General features: G+C 45.8%; 1 pseudogene across 1 annotated transcript in view; it reads left to right on the top strand.

Moving 5' to 3' along the window:
* LOC309550273 overlaps positions 1–12003 on the top strand; it is a 38919-nt pseudogene extending 26916 nt beyond the window's left edge. The window contains exons 4-5 of the transcript in view: positions 10731–11764; positions 11846–12003. The product of the transcript in view is annotated as an uncharacterized misc_RNA (transcript). The remainder of the gene's footprint in view (positions 1–10730; positions 11765–11845) is intronic.
* Positions 12004–12297: the final 294 nt, after the last annotated feature.

Here is a 12297-nt window from a genome sequence, read left to right as displayed (position 1 = left end):
GTGAAAATCTGTGCAAATTCATGTAATCATACAATATTGTGTGCTCAATATAGTGTTCTCTGCAAGTCCACTGCTTCCACTTTGCATCTACTTCAATGAATTTATATTGCTAAAAAAAAGTCCACAAATGAATGAAAAGTTGATAAGGTGTGAAAGTTCTCCGTGCTCCAAACTGTGCCAGCTGTAGTGTAGCCACGCCTTCTTCCACCTCTTACACATGTGATGGTGAGGGCGCCCCCTTAGTAGTGCTTCCCCACTCACCAGAGCAATATGACTCCCAGCTTTTCAGCTACCAGAGGCACAAACATCCTTCACACTCTCCTCACCTCCGATGGCAAAGGAACTGGATCCTCCTCCCTCACTCCTGCAAGTCTGCTGCGCTTTCTATCAGCCTCCCTCCTAGACTCGGCTTCCTCCTCCGACCGCTGTTACAGCAGGAGCTCCGCCTCTTCATACACACTCAGGGAGGAGAGAAAGGGAAGGATATACAGTACATACACACACAGCACAAGGCCGGGTGTTCCGTGAAAAAACCATACCCGTGAGAAAACCATACCCTCGTCACTTCCGGAGGGTATGGTTTTCTCACAGTAGTGTTTTTAACGTTATACTTGCCGCGATTACATTAAAACAGCTCCTCTGCAACATTGCTCATCCCCGCTCCTGTCCCTGTCACTTCCCTCATCTCGGCTAATTAATATAAAAGCGGCTCACGGAGCAGACATATCTCATTTCATACACCCGCTGCCGATTTCATATTTATTAGCCGACATAAGGGAAGTGACAGGGATACCAGCGGGGGTGAGCAATGTTGCAGAGGACCTGTTTTATTGTAATCGCGGCAAGTATAACTTTAAACACATACTCCGTATTATTTCCATCCCCTCCGAGCATGCGTACTTCTGATCTTCTCTGCTGTTCCTTGAAGTTTCCGGGGCTCAGAGCATGCGCACTGATGCGCTGCTCAGCAGTTTCAGACCGGAAGTGACGAGGGTATGGTTTCTTCACGGGGTATGGAAATCTAACGTTACAGGGGTTCACACTACCAGACGGTTCTCAGGGCTGCAGTTTCACTGAGTTCCACAAGGTGGTGATCTCACTTCTACCCAGACAGGAAGTCTCTATGGAATACAGACAGGAAGTGATGTCAGCTACAGACAGGAAGTGATGTCAGCTACAGACAGGACATTCCATTTGGTAGGACGGAGAGAGAAGACAATGCAGGAATTGGTGGCAGAGGAGGTAATAAACGTAGATTAACCCCTTCAGGGGGATGAGTTGATGATTAATATATCTTGCTTTCAAAGCTGGCCATACATGGTTCCGTTTTATCGTTCAGCCAGCGAGATAAGTGAAAAAACTGAAGCGATTCCCCCCATCCACACATTGGAGGGGGATGGGGGAATCCTCCCCGCTGCACTATTGTATTCTGACAATGGGGGGCGCTCCTCCGCTCTCAGAATACACAGATCCGTGATGAAGCTATTGGCTGCAGCCGCTGATGGAGTGTCTTTTATCCGGCAGTGACCACACATGGATGGAAATGTGAGCGATCCCTGCTGAACCAGCTGAATTTCCATGTATCTATGGTCACCTTAAGTCAGTGGTCCTCAACCCTGGCCTACAGGGCCCACTAACAGGCCAGATTTTAGGTATTACCTTGGGGAGATGCAGACTAGAGTACTGCAATCACTGAGCAGCAAATTATATCACCTGGGATGTATTTCAGTTATCTTGCAAATCTGGCCTGTTAGTGGGCCCTGTAGGCCAGGGCTGAGGACCACTGCCTTAAGTGACTTCCTCCCCTCCCCCTCATCTCCTTCATTATGTAAGTCATGCTGAGATAATCTCCCATTGGCTGAGCAATATTCTCATTTGTCTCTGAGCTCCTTCTTGCTATTCCTCGTCCTGCCTGTTGTTTCCTTGGATTGATTTTCTGTGTAGTGACCCCGGCTTCATCTCTTGGATGCGCTCGTCTGTTGCTTGTCCTGACCTTTATCCTGATTCCTGGATCTCCTCCTCATCTCTCCTCCATATCCTCTTACACAGCTCTTCTCCACACCTGCAGTGACCCTGGGGGGTGGAAAGTTGGCACCAGCATGCAGCAAAATCCATCCCCACCATTAGTAGCTCTGGATGAAATTGTCTGCTATTTACACTCCATTCCTCTGCACGTCACCTGATCACATGAGAGCTTACTTTCACAGAATCCTGACAGATTTCTGTGTGGGAAAGGTCAAAGTTCACTCTTCATTTTAGGAGAAGTGGGAGGCACCCGGGAACAATGATTTGGTTTGCACAGGAGCCTCATATAGAGGACCCCTCAAATCTCCCCATCTAAATGTCCCTCCATCCAGAGTCTATATGTCCTATGACATCACACTGACCTCACAGCTCCTCAAAAAGCTTTTACCCTGCGTAGTGTGGGGGTCCTGTGTGGGTAAATTATACCTCAGTCTGAGTTGGGGCTTTAAGGAAACCTGAATGGTGAGGTGAGGAGGATTCTGGGAATTTCATTTGATTTTACTATTTGTGTTCAGATCTAGAGTTTTCCTCCTGTGATGTCTGGAGATCATATGACCATCACATTGCCTCCACCTCCCTCCCTGATAGAATAGAGAAATACAAAGAAGATTCTAGAAGTCACCAGAGAGATAATGGAGGAGAGGTGAGCGGTGCTGGGAATTCTGGGACATTATCCAGTAACAGACAAGGGATGTGTCTGGATGGTGACTGTATCATTGTGTGTGTCAGGTTCCTATAAGGTGTCAGGATGTCACTGTCTATTTCGCCATGGAGGAGTGGGAGTATTTAGAAGGACACAAGGATCTCTACAAGGACGTCATGATGGAGAATCAGCCGCCCCTCACATCACCGGGTAAGAGGAGACTTTATTGTAAAGGAGAGAGCAGTACGGAGGATCCACCTAGATCCCCCATCATCTGATAAACACATAGAAACAATGTATTCAGTCAGTGTGTGTGTTTCCTACAGATGGATCCAGTAATGGGAACCCACCAGAGAGATGTCCCCGTCCTCTGTATTCCCGGGATTCCACACAGGAAGGTCACACCATCCCTCACCATCATCAGGTAGATGAGGAACAATCACTGATAGTATCATTAGGATCTGTACATTATCTGCATTGTTACCATTGATGTCATTTTTATTATATATTCAGAGTGGAAACCTGAGAGATTCTAAGGTTGAGGTTAAAGAAGAGATAAAAGAGGAGGATGATGAGGATGGGGTGATGAAGGAGTCAGAGTTTCTAAAGGAACACAAAGATCTGTACCAGGACACCATGGTGGAGTCATCCAGCTACAGAAACCCACCAGAGAGATGTCCCCGTCCTCTGTATTCCCGGGGTTCCACACAGGAAGGTCACACCATCCCCCACCATCATCAGGTAGATGAGTGACAATTATTGGTAGTTCTGATTTATATACAGCATGTTTGTTACAATGAATGTTTTATTATATATTCAGAGTGGAAACCTCGGGGATGATAATATTGATGTTAAAGAAGAGTATAAAGATGAGGAGTATGGAGTGATGGAGGAGTTTTCAGAAGGACACAAGGATATGATGGAGCCACCTAATACCAGGAACCCACCAGAGAGATGTCCCCGTCCTCTGTATTCCCGGGATTCCACGCAGGAAGATCACACCATCCCCCACTGTTACAAGGTTGGTGAGACAGAGATTATAAAACACAGACTCATGGAGACAATGTGTGGATTTTTATGTGATGTCACAATAATAAATCTTATATTTTACAGATGATATTCTTTCATTTTCTTGATTTAGAGTGGAGATCCAATCGATATAGAATTTGAGGTGAAAGCAGAAGAAGAAGAGAGGTATGTGAGGGATGATCGGCAGTCTATGGAGGAGGATGGAATAACGGGGACATTTATAGAGGAGGACACTCCTACAGAGATCAGCACAGGTGGGTCATTAACACTAAATACATTCCTCCACCCATACTGCTCACTGATTGGTCCAGAGTAGGGCGGGGACTGGGTGATATCAGCCTGTAATACCCTGGTCACTTTCCTGAGCTGTGTTCCCCGTCCTGTATTCCTGTATTTCTCTCGGATAATCTTCCTTCTCTGTGCTGCAGACACAATTTATGTCTCTAGACTGGATTTATGGAGATTCTGGGATTCGGCTGGCAAAAAAAATGTGCATGATATAGGCACCTAGGTTATGAGTTTTGGGTCTTCTGCCCCATGCCTGAGTCTAATGTCTTGTTCCAAACAAATGAGGAGGAGATACTGTACACCATATGAAAGGTCCATCTCCAATCCTCAATATAACCTCATGTTCCAAACAATATTATTGTTATCATTTCAATAGCATTATTACTTAGTGATGTTTGGTTGGGTAAGGTTGTATCATTGATCCATGTCAGATCTCTTTTTTTTTTTTTTTTCAATTCTTTTATTTATATGAAAGACAACTTCCAGGCATAATAAACAGTAACATTCCTTATAGAACATATGCTGAGACAGTGTATTACAACATTGAAGACAATTCAGTTATAAGGTTGAGATCTACACCGGTCGTAGAATAAGAGGTGTTCTACAATTCCTCTAATGGGAGGAGTTATGCTGGACTAGAAAGTACCCGGAGTTGTCTGTTCCAGTTTCGCATAACGTATAGAAGAAGAAGGAAGGAGTAAAGCGAATAAGTAGTGGAAAGAGAGAGGGAAGTAAAAGAAACCTAGAGAGAGGCAGAAGAGGATAAGTAGGTGGGATGAGGGGGGAAGGAATAAGGAGGTGTGGAGGGGGGGGGTGTAGGAGGGTTAGCATTGGTAAAGCTATGGCCCTACATCAGCAATACTTTCCACCAATATTTTAGAGCTCCCCCAAACTCAACATGAGGTCTCTTTAGTATTGCCACCCTTAATTAAAGAGCAGCCTTCATCAGAGAGGACAAATATATTCCATTGACCCCAGGTTTTGGTATATCGTTCATGTTGGGGACGTGTCGAGAGAACAAGGTTTTCCATTCTATTTATTTCTTTGACCTTTTTGAGCCACATGCCAACAGTCAGGCCCTGTGTGTTTTTCCATTTAAGAGGGATGCACATTTTAGCAGCATTTAGAAGGTGACAAATGGTGACAAATGACAGAATTTTTATAGGTCTGGGCCGGGATGTTAGAGGCATGGAGAAGGAAGAGAGCAGGGTCATTGGGGAGCGGTCGGTTTATAAACCTCTGAGACATTTCATGTACTGTCTTCCAGAACTCCACTAGTTTAGGACACAACCAAAAATCATGTAGGAGTGTCCCCCGGCCCTTCCTGGCATCTCCAGCACTGATCAGTGAGTGTGGGGAAGAATCTGCTCAACCTTGATGGAGTGTGGTACCACCTTGTTAGGAGTTTGAAGTTGGTTTGTTGTATTTACATGCAGATGGATGATGTAAATGTAAACGGAATGATGTGATTTTGTTGGTCTGGATTAAAGTTACAGTCTAAATCTCGTTCCCTCTTAGCTAAGAATGGGGGTTGGTAAGTCCCCTGGGGTGTCATCAGTAATGCATAGGTCGTGGGTAATACCTGTGTTAGTATTCTGTCTTGAGAGCAATGTTCTTCGAAGGGTGTAAGTTGTGTGTTGTGTTCACTGGGAGGTGGCAATGAGTTTAAGAAATTATAGAGTTGCAATGCCCTCCAGAAATCTAGACGGTAGGGTCCCGAGGAGTCCATGAGGTCTTTGAGTGCAGGCCAACTAGATGATGTTGAAAAATGGGAGGCTTGGAAATAGCCTGACTCCATCAAGGTCCTGAATGTTTTATCTTGGTAGCCCGGGGTAAACTGGGGATTCCCCAGTATGGGTGTCAGTGGTAAGTGTGTCGGGGAAAGTGAAAGTTGTGTGAATAATTTAGAGCAGGTTCTTATCGTGTGACCTATGAGGGGATCGCGTCTTATGGAGTCTGGTAGTGAATGGTGGCACGATGGAGCTCTATGGAGGGGTATGTCGCATTGGGCCTCTTCTAGTCTGGGCCAAAGCTTCGCTTCACCATGACGACACCAGTCTGAGTCTCCCCAATTGTGTAGTCTGACAGTACTTGCATAAGTCCGGAACTGCCAGTCCACCTAGTCGTTTAAGCAAGAGTAGTCTCCTACATAGCCTAGGCCGCTTATGTGCCCAGATAAAATCCGCTAGTAGGGTGTCATCTTGTTTAAAGTAATGTGAAGAGATGAATATTGGAAGTGCTTGAAAGAGGTATAGGAACTTAGGGAGTATGCACATTTTAATAATGTTTCATCTTCCAAACCATGAATGGAGGCCAGAATTCAATTTATCTTATAGGATGTGGACTTTGTTTAGGATGGGGAGAAAGTTGAGCGTGAAGATGGGTGAAACCACCCAAGTTTTCACCCAATAGAGGGGAGGGTAAGTAGTAGGGGGCAGGTTGTGGTTGGAAAGAGCCAAGGGATGCCCCGGGTGCCACGCCCCCCCCCCCCCCCAGCCTGGCAGCCTTCTTGAATAAATGAAAGGTATATAAGGTGTAGCACTGCTCCCTATAGGACTGCTGAATTTTCACACTTTAAGGATTCCCTTGGGTTACCCGTAGCAACTGCTTGCAGAACTTGCAGAAATCTTGTTCTTGGCTCAGTCAATGATCAGTCTAGGGGTAGTTGTTTTTGTGGTTTTATTTCATATTGGGATAGGAGAAGGGATGAGTGGGATACTTCAACTGTTGAACAATTCACAATTCAGAGGACTTCTAGCTTGAGAATGTGGCAAGGCCGCTACTTCATCCTGCCACTTGAATGAAGCTGAGGAAAATGTTCCTATTTGTGTTTCTCCTCAGGGTACTCCCCCAGTACCCCCTTTCTCTGTACTAGCTGACACCCATCCACTGACTATAAACTCTGGAGTGGTCCCCTTCCTGGGCAGACCCCTGGGCAAGATCATCTGTACTCACGATACAGTTTTTCCAGATTCTCGCAGTGCCCCAACTCCTCCAGTCAGCTCTCCTGAACCTCTGGGTTCAGCTCCTTTCCACTGGTTCATCAGGCCAACTGCCTGTGACCATCACCAACTGCTGCAGAAGAGGAGGCAGCCGTCACCCTGCTTCTGGGACTTTGCTTCCCACCAAAAGACCTCTACCTCATGTGCCGTTGGCTTTTTATACCCTGTCCCACAATTCACCAAGACAACCCATCTGTGCCAATCCCTGGGGCTATATCAAAAGCCTGTGTGTTATTGGCCAGGTTTCCTCCAGCATCCAATGTGCCTCCCCATTGGATTAGCTGGGGACACTCCCTTAGACCAGATGAATCACACACTGGGCACACTGAGCAGACCTAACTCCCAGATCCTGCTCCCTGATAAGCAGAGTGCAATATAGAATTTACCTGCTGCTCCTCTGATAGGCAGACAGAGCCAAAACTATACTCAATCTCTAGCACCTGACTAGGAGGGGGCTACATCCACCCCCCACCAAACGAGCCATGTCCTCACTGGCTCTGGGGCAGCCTCCCCCCCTACAAAAATTTCCTACAAAAATAAACGGAGTATACCACAAAACTGGGAAAGGGGGAAAAGGGAAATAACAAATCTACATATAATAAATTATGTAGAAAAATATAGATATGCTGTACAAATATTCACAAAACAACTTAATGCACCCCCCACCACACAAAACTCTGCTTGAGTGGGTAACATGTCAACCTGACTAACTAGCTAACTATAATATTCACTTTTCACAAATGGAGGGCCTTCCCAGACCCGGACATCCCGTGCAAGCCTGCAAAGGAAGAATTAAAGGTTAGCACTTCCAACATTTGCATATTAACAACATTCTACCTAATGTAGTGAGAATGCCCTCTCCTCAGAGGCGACCTTCTCACCCAAGATCCCTAGCTACACATCCTGGCAGATATCACTTCCATTAGGCTTGACTTGGTGTTCAGCTCCACTCCTGTACAGGTGACAACCAAACCCTGTCAAGCTAACTATCTACCTTCTAGCCACAATGAGTGACTGAAACAGACACAGTCCCTTTAGCACCCGGGCACTGACTCTTCTTTCATTTCAGCCACGCCCACAAGTTCTCGAAGACATGTGGAGTCCATCCGACTGATGGTCACAGTGTCCCTCACACCTGTAGCACCGAGGCTACATGTCTTCTTAAGGACAAGGTATTTGCTGGAGCCTGAGCAACCTGTCAGACTTGTGGGTGTTAACAGTCTCTTCAAGGGCCCCTGGCACTAGGGCACCCCCCACTGAAGAGACCTCAGGCCACTACCCATTCTCCCTGGGTAGCAACCCAACAAAGTTACATTACTGGCCCATTGGCCCAATAGAATCTTCACTTTGCAAAGAATTCTCCTCTTCAGCCCGATGACCAAACTACTCCACAGAGTGTCCTTTTATCTTGCGGTGGTACATGATCCTGGCCCGATGGCCCAAAGGATCCCCTATTAGCACAGTTATAGTATCACTAGATACTACTTTAGCAAGGGTCTCTTCTTTAAAGTTGGAGGGTTGGCCCTCTTTAGTGGAACCACTCAGCAGTGGTAATTGTAGATTTCCCAATCCCTTTTGCAAGGATAGAAGGGAAAGGGGTATTGGAAATAGGGCTTGGGGCCTAGCAACAACAATAAAACTTGAAACATCACTGTACACTTTACATTCGGGCTCTCCGGCCCCTCTTCTTCTGTAAGCAAGTAAGCAAACTGAGGCTGGCCAGCCTCCCTAAACTCAGCATCCTGTGTCCTTAGCAATAGTAGTCAGGATGTGGGATTCGCACAACTTTCCCCTCTAAATCTTTTACACGGATGGACCATGCCTGGCCAGATCTGTCTGGGCGGTGAACCTCCACTCTGTCTATATAGATGGCCCGCCCAAAGTTCCAATTAGCCTTTACAGATTGTAAGATTTTCCATAACTCCGGCTTTGACTGGATGCGGTGGGGTTTTGGGATATAAAGGAAGTCCCACACAGCCTCGTCACACCAAGACTCTCTCCTGGCCTCAATCTCCAACATGATCTCCCTTGGAGCATAAGGATAATCATATCCATATTCTAAGGCCACCTTCCTCTGTATCAGATGTTGTAGTCTGGAGAACCTGGGGAATGTTTCTGTTGCCTCTCCCAGGAGGGGAATACAGGGTCTCCTCCTTAATGATGAGAGACGCATAGGCCTCATTTTGTTCCCGAGCCCAGGGATAGATCTGGGACCCGGTTGGAGTAGGCCTCACAGAACCCCAGATTCTTTGCACACTGTCCACGTATCACAGAATCTCTAGTCTACTCATCAGGAACTCTTGGACTGGCCGAACTGCTCCGTTCATCATCATCAGGTGGCCATTCCCCGGCCCTCACTACCTGCATGCACACAGCCTCGGAAGTACAGGTTTCTCTCATGTGGCACATTGTAGCGCTGTCAGATGTTACTGAGCCCAGTTCCATCAGCAACCTGAGCACTCCTTTTCCTCTGCCCACAAAGAGTCCCGATTCAGAGGCTAACAGAGCACGAGTGACCCCGGGCTCCCATGTCACATTCAGTCTCCTGGGCTGACCTTCACTCTTCTCTGCCCGCTGCAGCAGATTGCCTCAGCGCCCGCACTCGCCCCACACTTGAATCCGCATGGTAACATTCAGGCATATACCAGGCCCAAATGCTCCACGCCTGCTCTGGTACACGAAGCCAGTCTTCCATTGGGCACCAATCGCACCTCAGTGTCCCACAGGGTTGATATCGGCATTCCGGTCTGCTCTGAAGGATCTCCGCCAACATAGCATCCGTGCTTTTTACAAAGATGCCTCTGCAGGATAGCCTCCGCGCTCGGGCTCACTCCGGCACTCGCCATCTTGCTTTTTGTGTTATTTTTACTTCTATGTTTAAAAATCAATAAAAATAATAATAAAAAAAAAAAAAGCTGAGTCCTAGGAATGAATAAACAGGAGGGAACGGGATAAGGCGCAGGCCAAGGAGATGTTGGGGGAGTTGGTGGAGTCAGTGAGATGTTGGGGGGAGTGGGTGGAGTCAGTGAGATGTTGGGGGAGTGGGTGGAGTCAGTGAGATGTTGGGGGAGTGGGTGGAGTCAGTGAGATGTTGGGGGAGTGTGTGGAGTCAGTGGAGGTGGGGAATGGAAACATGCAGGAGTGACTATATATGAAGGTTACGATCGCTGTGTCTATGACTGTACAAAGCGGAAATATTGTGTACCGAATGGAATGGACTTTTCTTTCTTTATAATAAAACTTTTTCTGATTTAAAAAGAAAAAAACACTCAGAAAAGATGAGTAGGGAAAATGTCAGTGGCCTCCACCTGTAAAACCATTCCTGTTTTGGAGGTTGTCTCATTGTTGCCCATCTAGTGCACCTGTTGGTAACAACCCCCTCTGCTACTTGACTGACCAGATGAATATCCCAGGAGTTTCCCTGACTTGATGCTATACTCTGATTATAAAGTGTTGAGCAGTGTATATGAGTGTGGAAAACTCTTGGTAATTTTTCTTGTCTTCTGACAGACGGACTCTGTGGTGGGAATAGAAGGACATCGGAGGAAGATGTGACTACAGAAGATAATGACATGGCATCTTCTCCAGAAGTAAATCCCGTTCCTCATAATATACATGACAGACCTCACCATTGGAGGAGATCATTGGAATCTCCTGATACTTCACATAGTCCTCTAATATCTGACAGTGCCGACGGGTGCGGGAAACCATCTCATCTCAGGGAATCTTCTTCATACCATACAGGAGAGAATTCATTGTCATGTTCAGAGTGCGGAAAATGTTTTAAACAGAAAGGAACCCTTCTTAGCCATCAGAGAATACACACAGGGGAGCTTCCCTTTTCATGTTCAGAGTGCGGTAAATGTTTTAGTCAAAAAGGATACCTTCTTAGGCACCAGAGAATACACACAGGGGAGCGCACCTATTCATGTTCAGAGTGTGGGAAATGTTTTAAACAGAAAAGAACCCTTTTTCTCCATCACAGAATACACACAGGTGACCTTTCCTATTCATGTTCAGAGTGCGGGAAATGTTTCACTCAGAAAGGAAGTCTTCTTAGCCATCAGAGAATACATACAGGTGAGCTTCCATATTCATGTTTAGAGTGCGGGAAATGTTTTATTCGTAAAGGATACCTTCTTAGTCATCAGAGAACACACACAGGTGAGCTTCCCTATTCATGTTCAGAGTGTGGGAAATGTTTTAATGATAAAAGAAACCTTCTTAGCCATCAGAGAATACACACAGGTGAGCGTCCCTATTCTTGTTCAGAGTGCGGGAAATGTTTTATTCGTAAAGGACACCTTCTTATCCATCAGAGAATACACACAGATGAGCATCCATATTCATGTTCAGAGTGCGGGAAAACTTTTAATGATAAAATAAACCTTCTTAGGCATCAGAGAATACACACAGGTGAGCTTCCCTATTCATGTTCAGAGTGTGGGAAATGTTTTAGTCAAAAAGGATACCTTCTTAGGCACCAGAGAACACACAGGTGAGCTTCCCTATTCATGTTCAGAGTGTGGGAAATGTTTTAATGATAAAAGAAACCTTCTTAGCCATCAGAGAATACACACAGGTGAGCGTCCCTATTTATGTTTAGAGTGCGGGAAATGTTTTATTCGTAAAGGACAACTTCTTAGCCATCAGAGAATACACACAGGTGAGCATCCCTATTCATGTTCAGAGTGCGGAAAATGTTTTAATGATAAAAGAAACCTTCTTAGCCATCAGAGAATACACACAGGTGAGCGTCCCTATTCATGTTCAGAGTGTGGGAAATGTTTTAATCATAAAGGACACCTTCTTCGCCATCAGAGAATCCACAGGGGAGAGCTTCCCTGTTAATATTCAGAGTGTGGGAAATGTTTTAATAATAAAGGAAACTTTTTTAGCCATCAGAGAATACACACAGGTGAGACTCCCTATTCATGTTCAGAGTGTGGAAAATGTTTTGCGCTCAAACGTTTACCTGTTAGACACCCGAAAGTTCATAGAGGCAAGCCTCTCTAATCTTGTGCAGAGTGTGGAAAATGTTTAACTAAGAAAGAACCTACTTACACCCAGGTGAGCGCCCTTTTTAATGTTATGAGTGCGGGAAATGTTTTCCAAACAAATGTTTATTTCTTAGAAACCAGAAAGTTCATACGGGCGAGTGTCCTATTTCATGTTCAGAGTGCGGGAAATGTTTCACTCCTTATGTACGTTTCAAACGTAAAAAAAATTAACACTTATATTAGAGGCTCCGTTTTCATGTTCACGTACATGTACTGTGGCAGGGCGGGCCGTTCTGGACAGAATCACGTA

Source organism: Pelophylax lessonae (assembly GCF_965119305.1).
Source record: "Pelophylax lessonae genome assembly, chromosome: 3".
NCBI classification, from domain to species: Eukaryota; Metazoa; Chordata; class Amphibia; order Anura; family Ranidae; genus Pelophylax; species Pelophylax lessonae.
The sequence above is the reverse complement of the archived record's forward strand: the minus strand, read 5'-3'. Positions and strand labels throughout refer to the sequence as shown.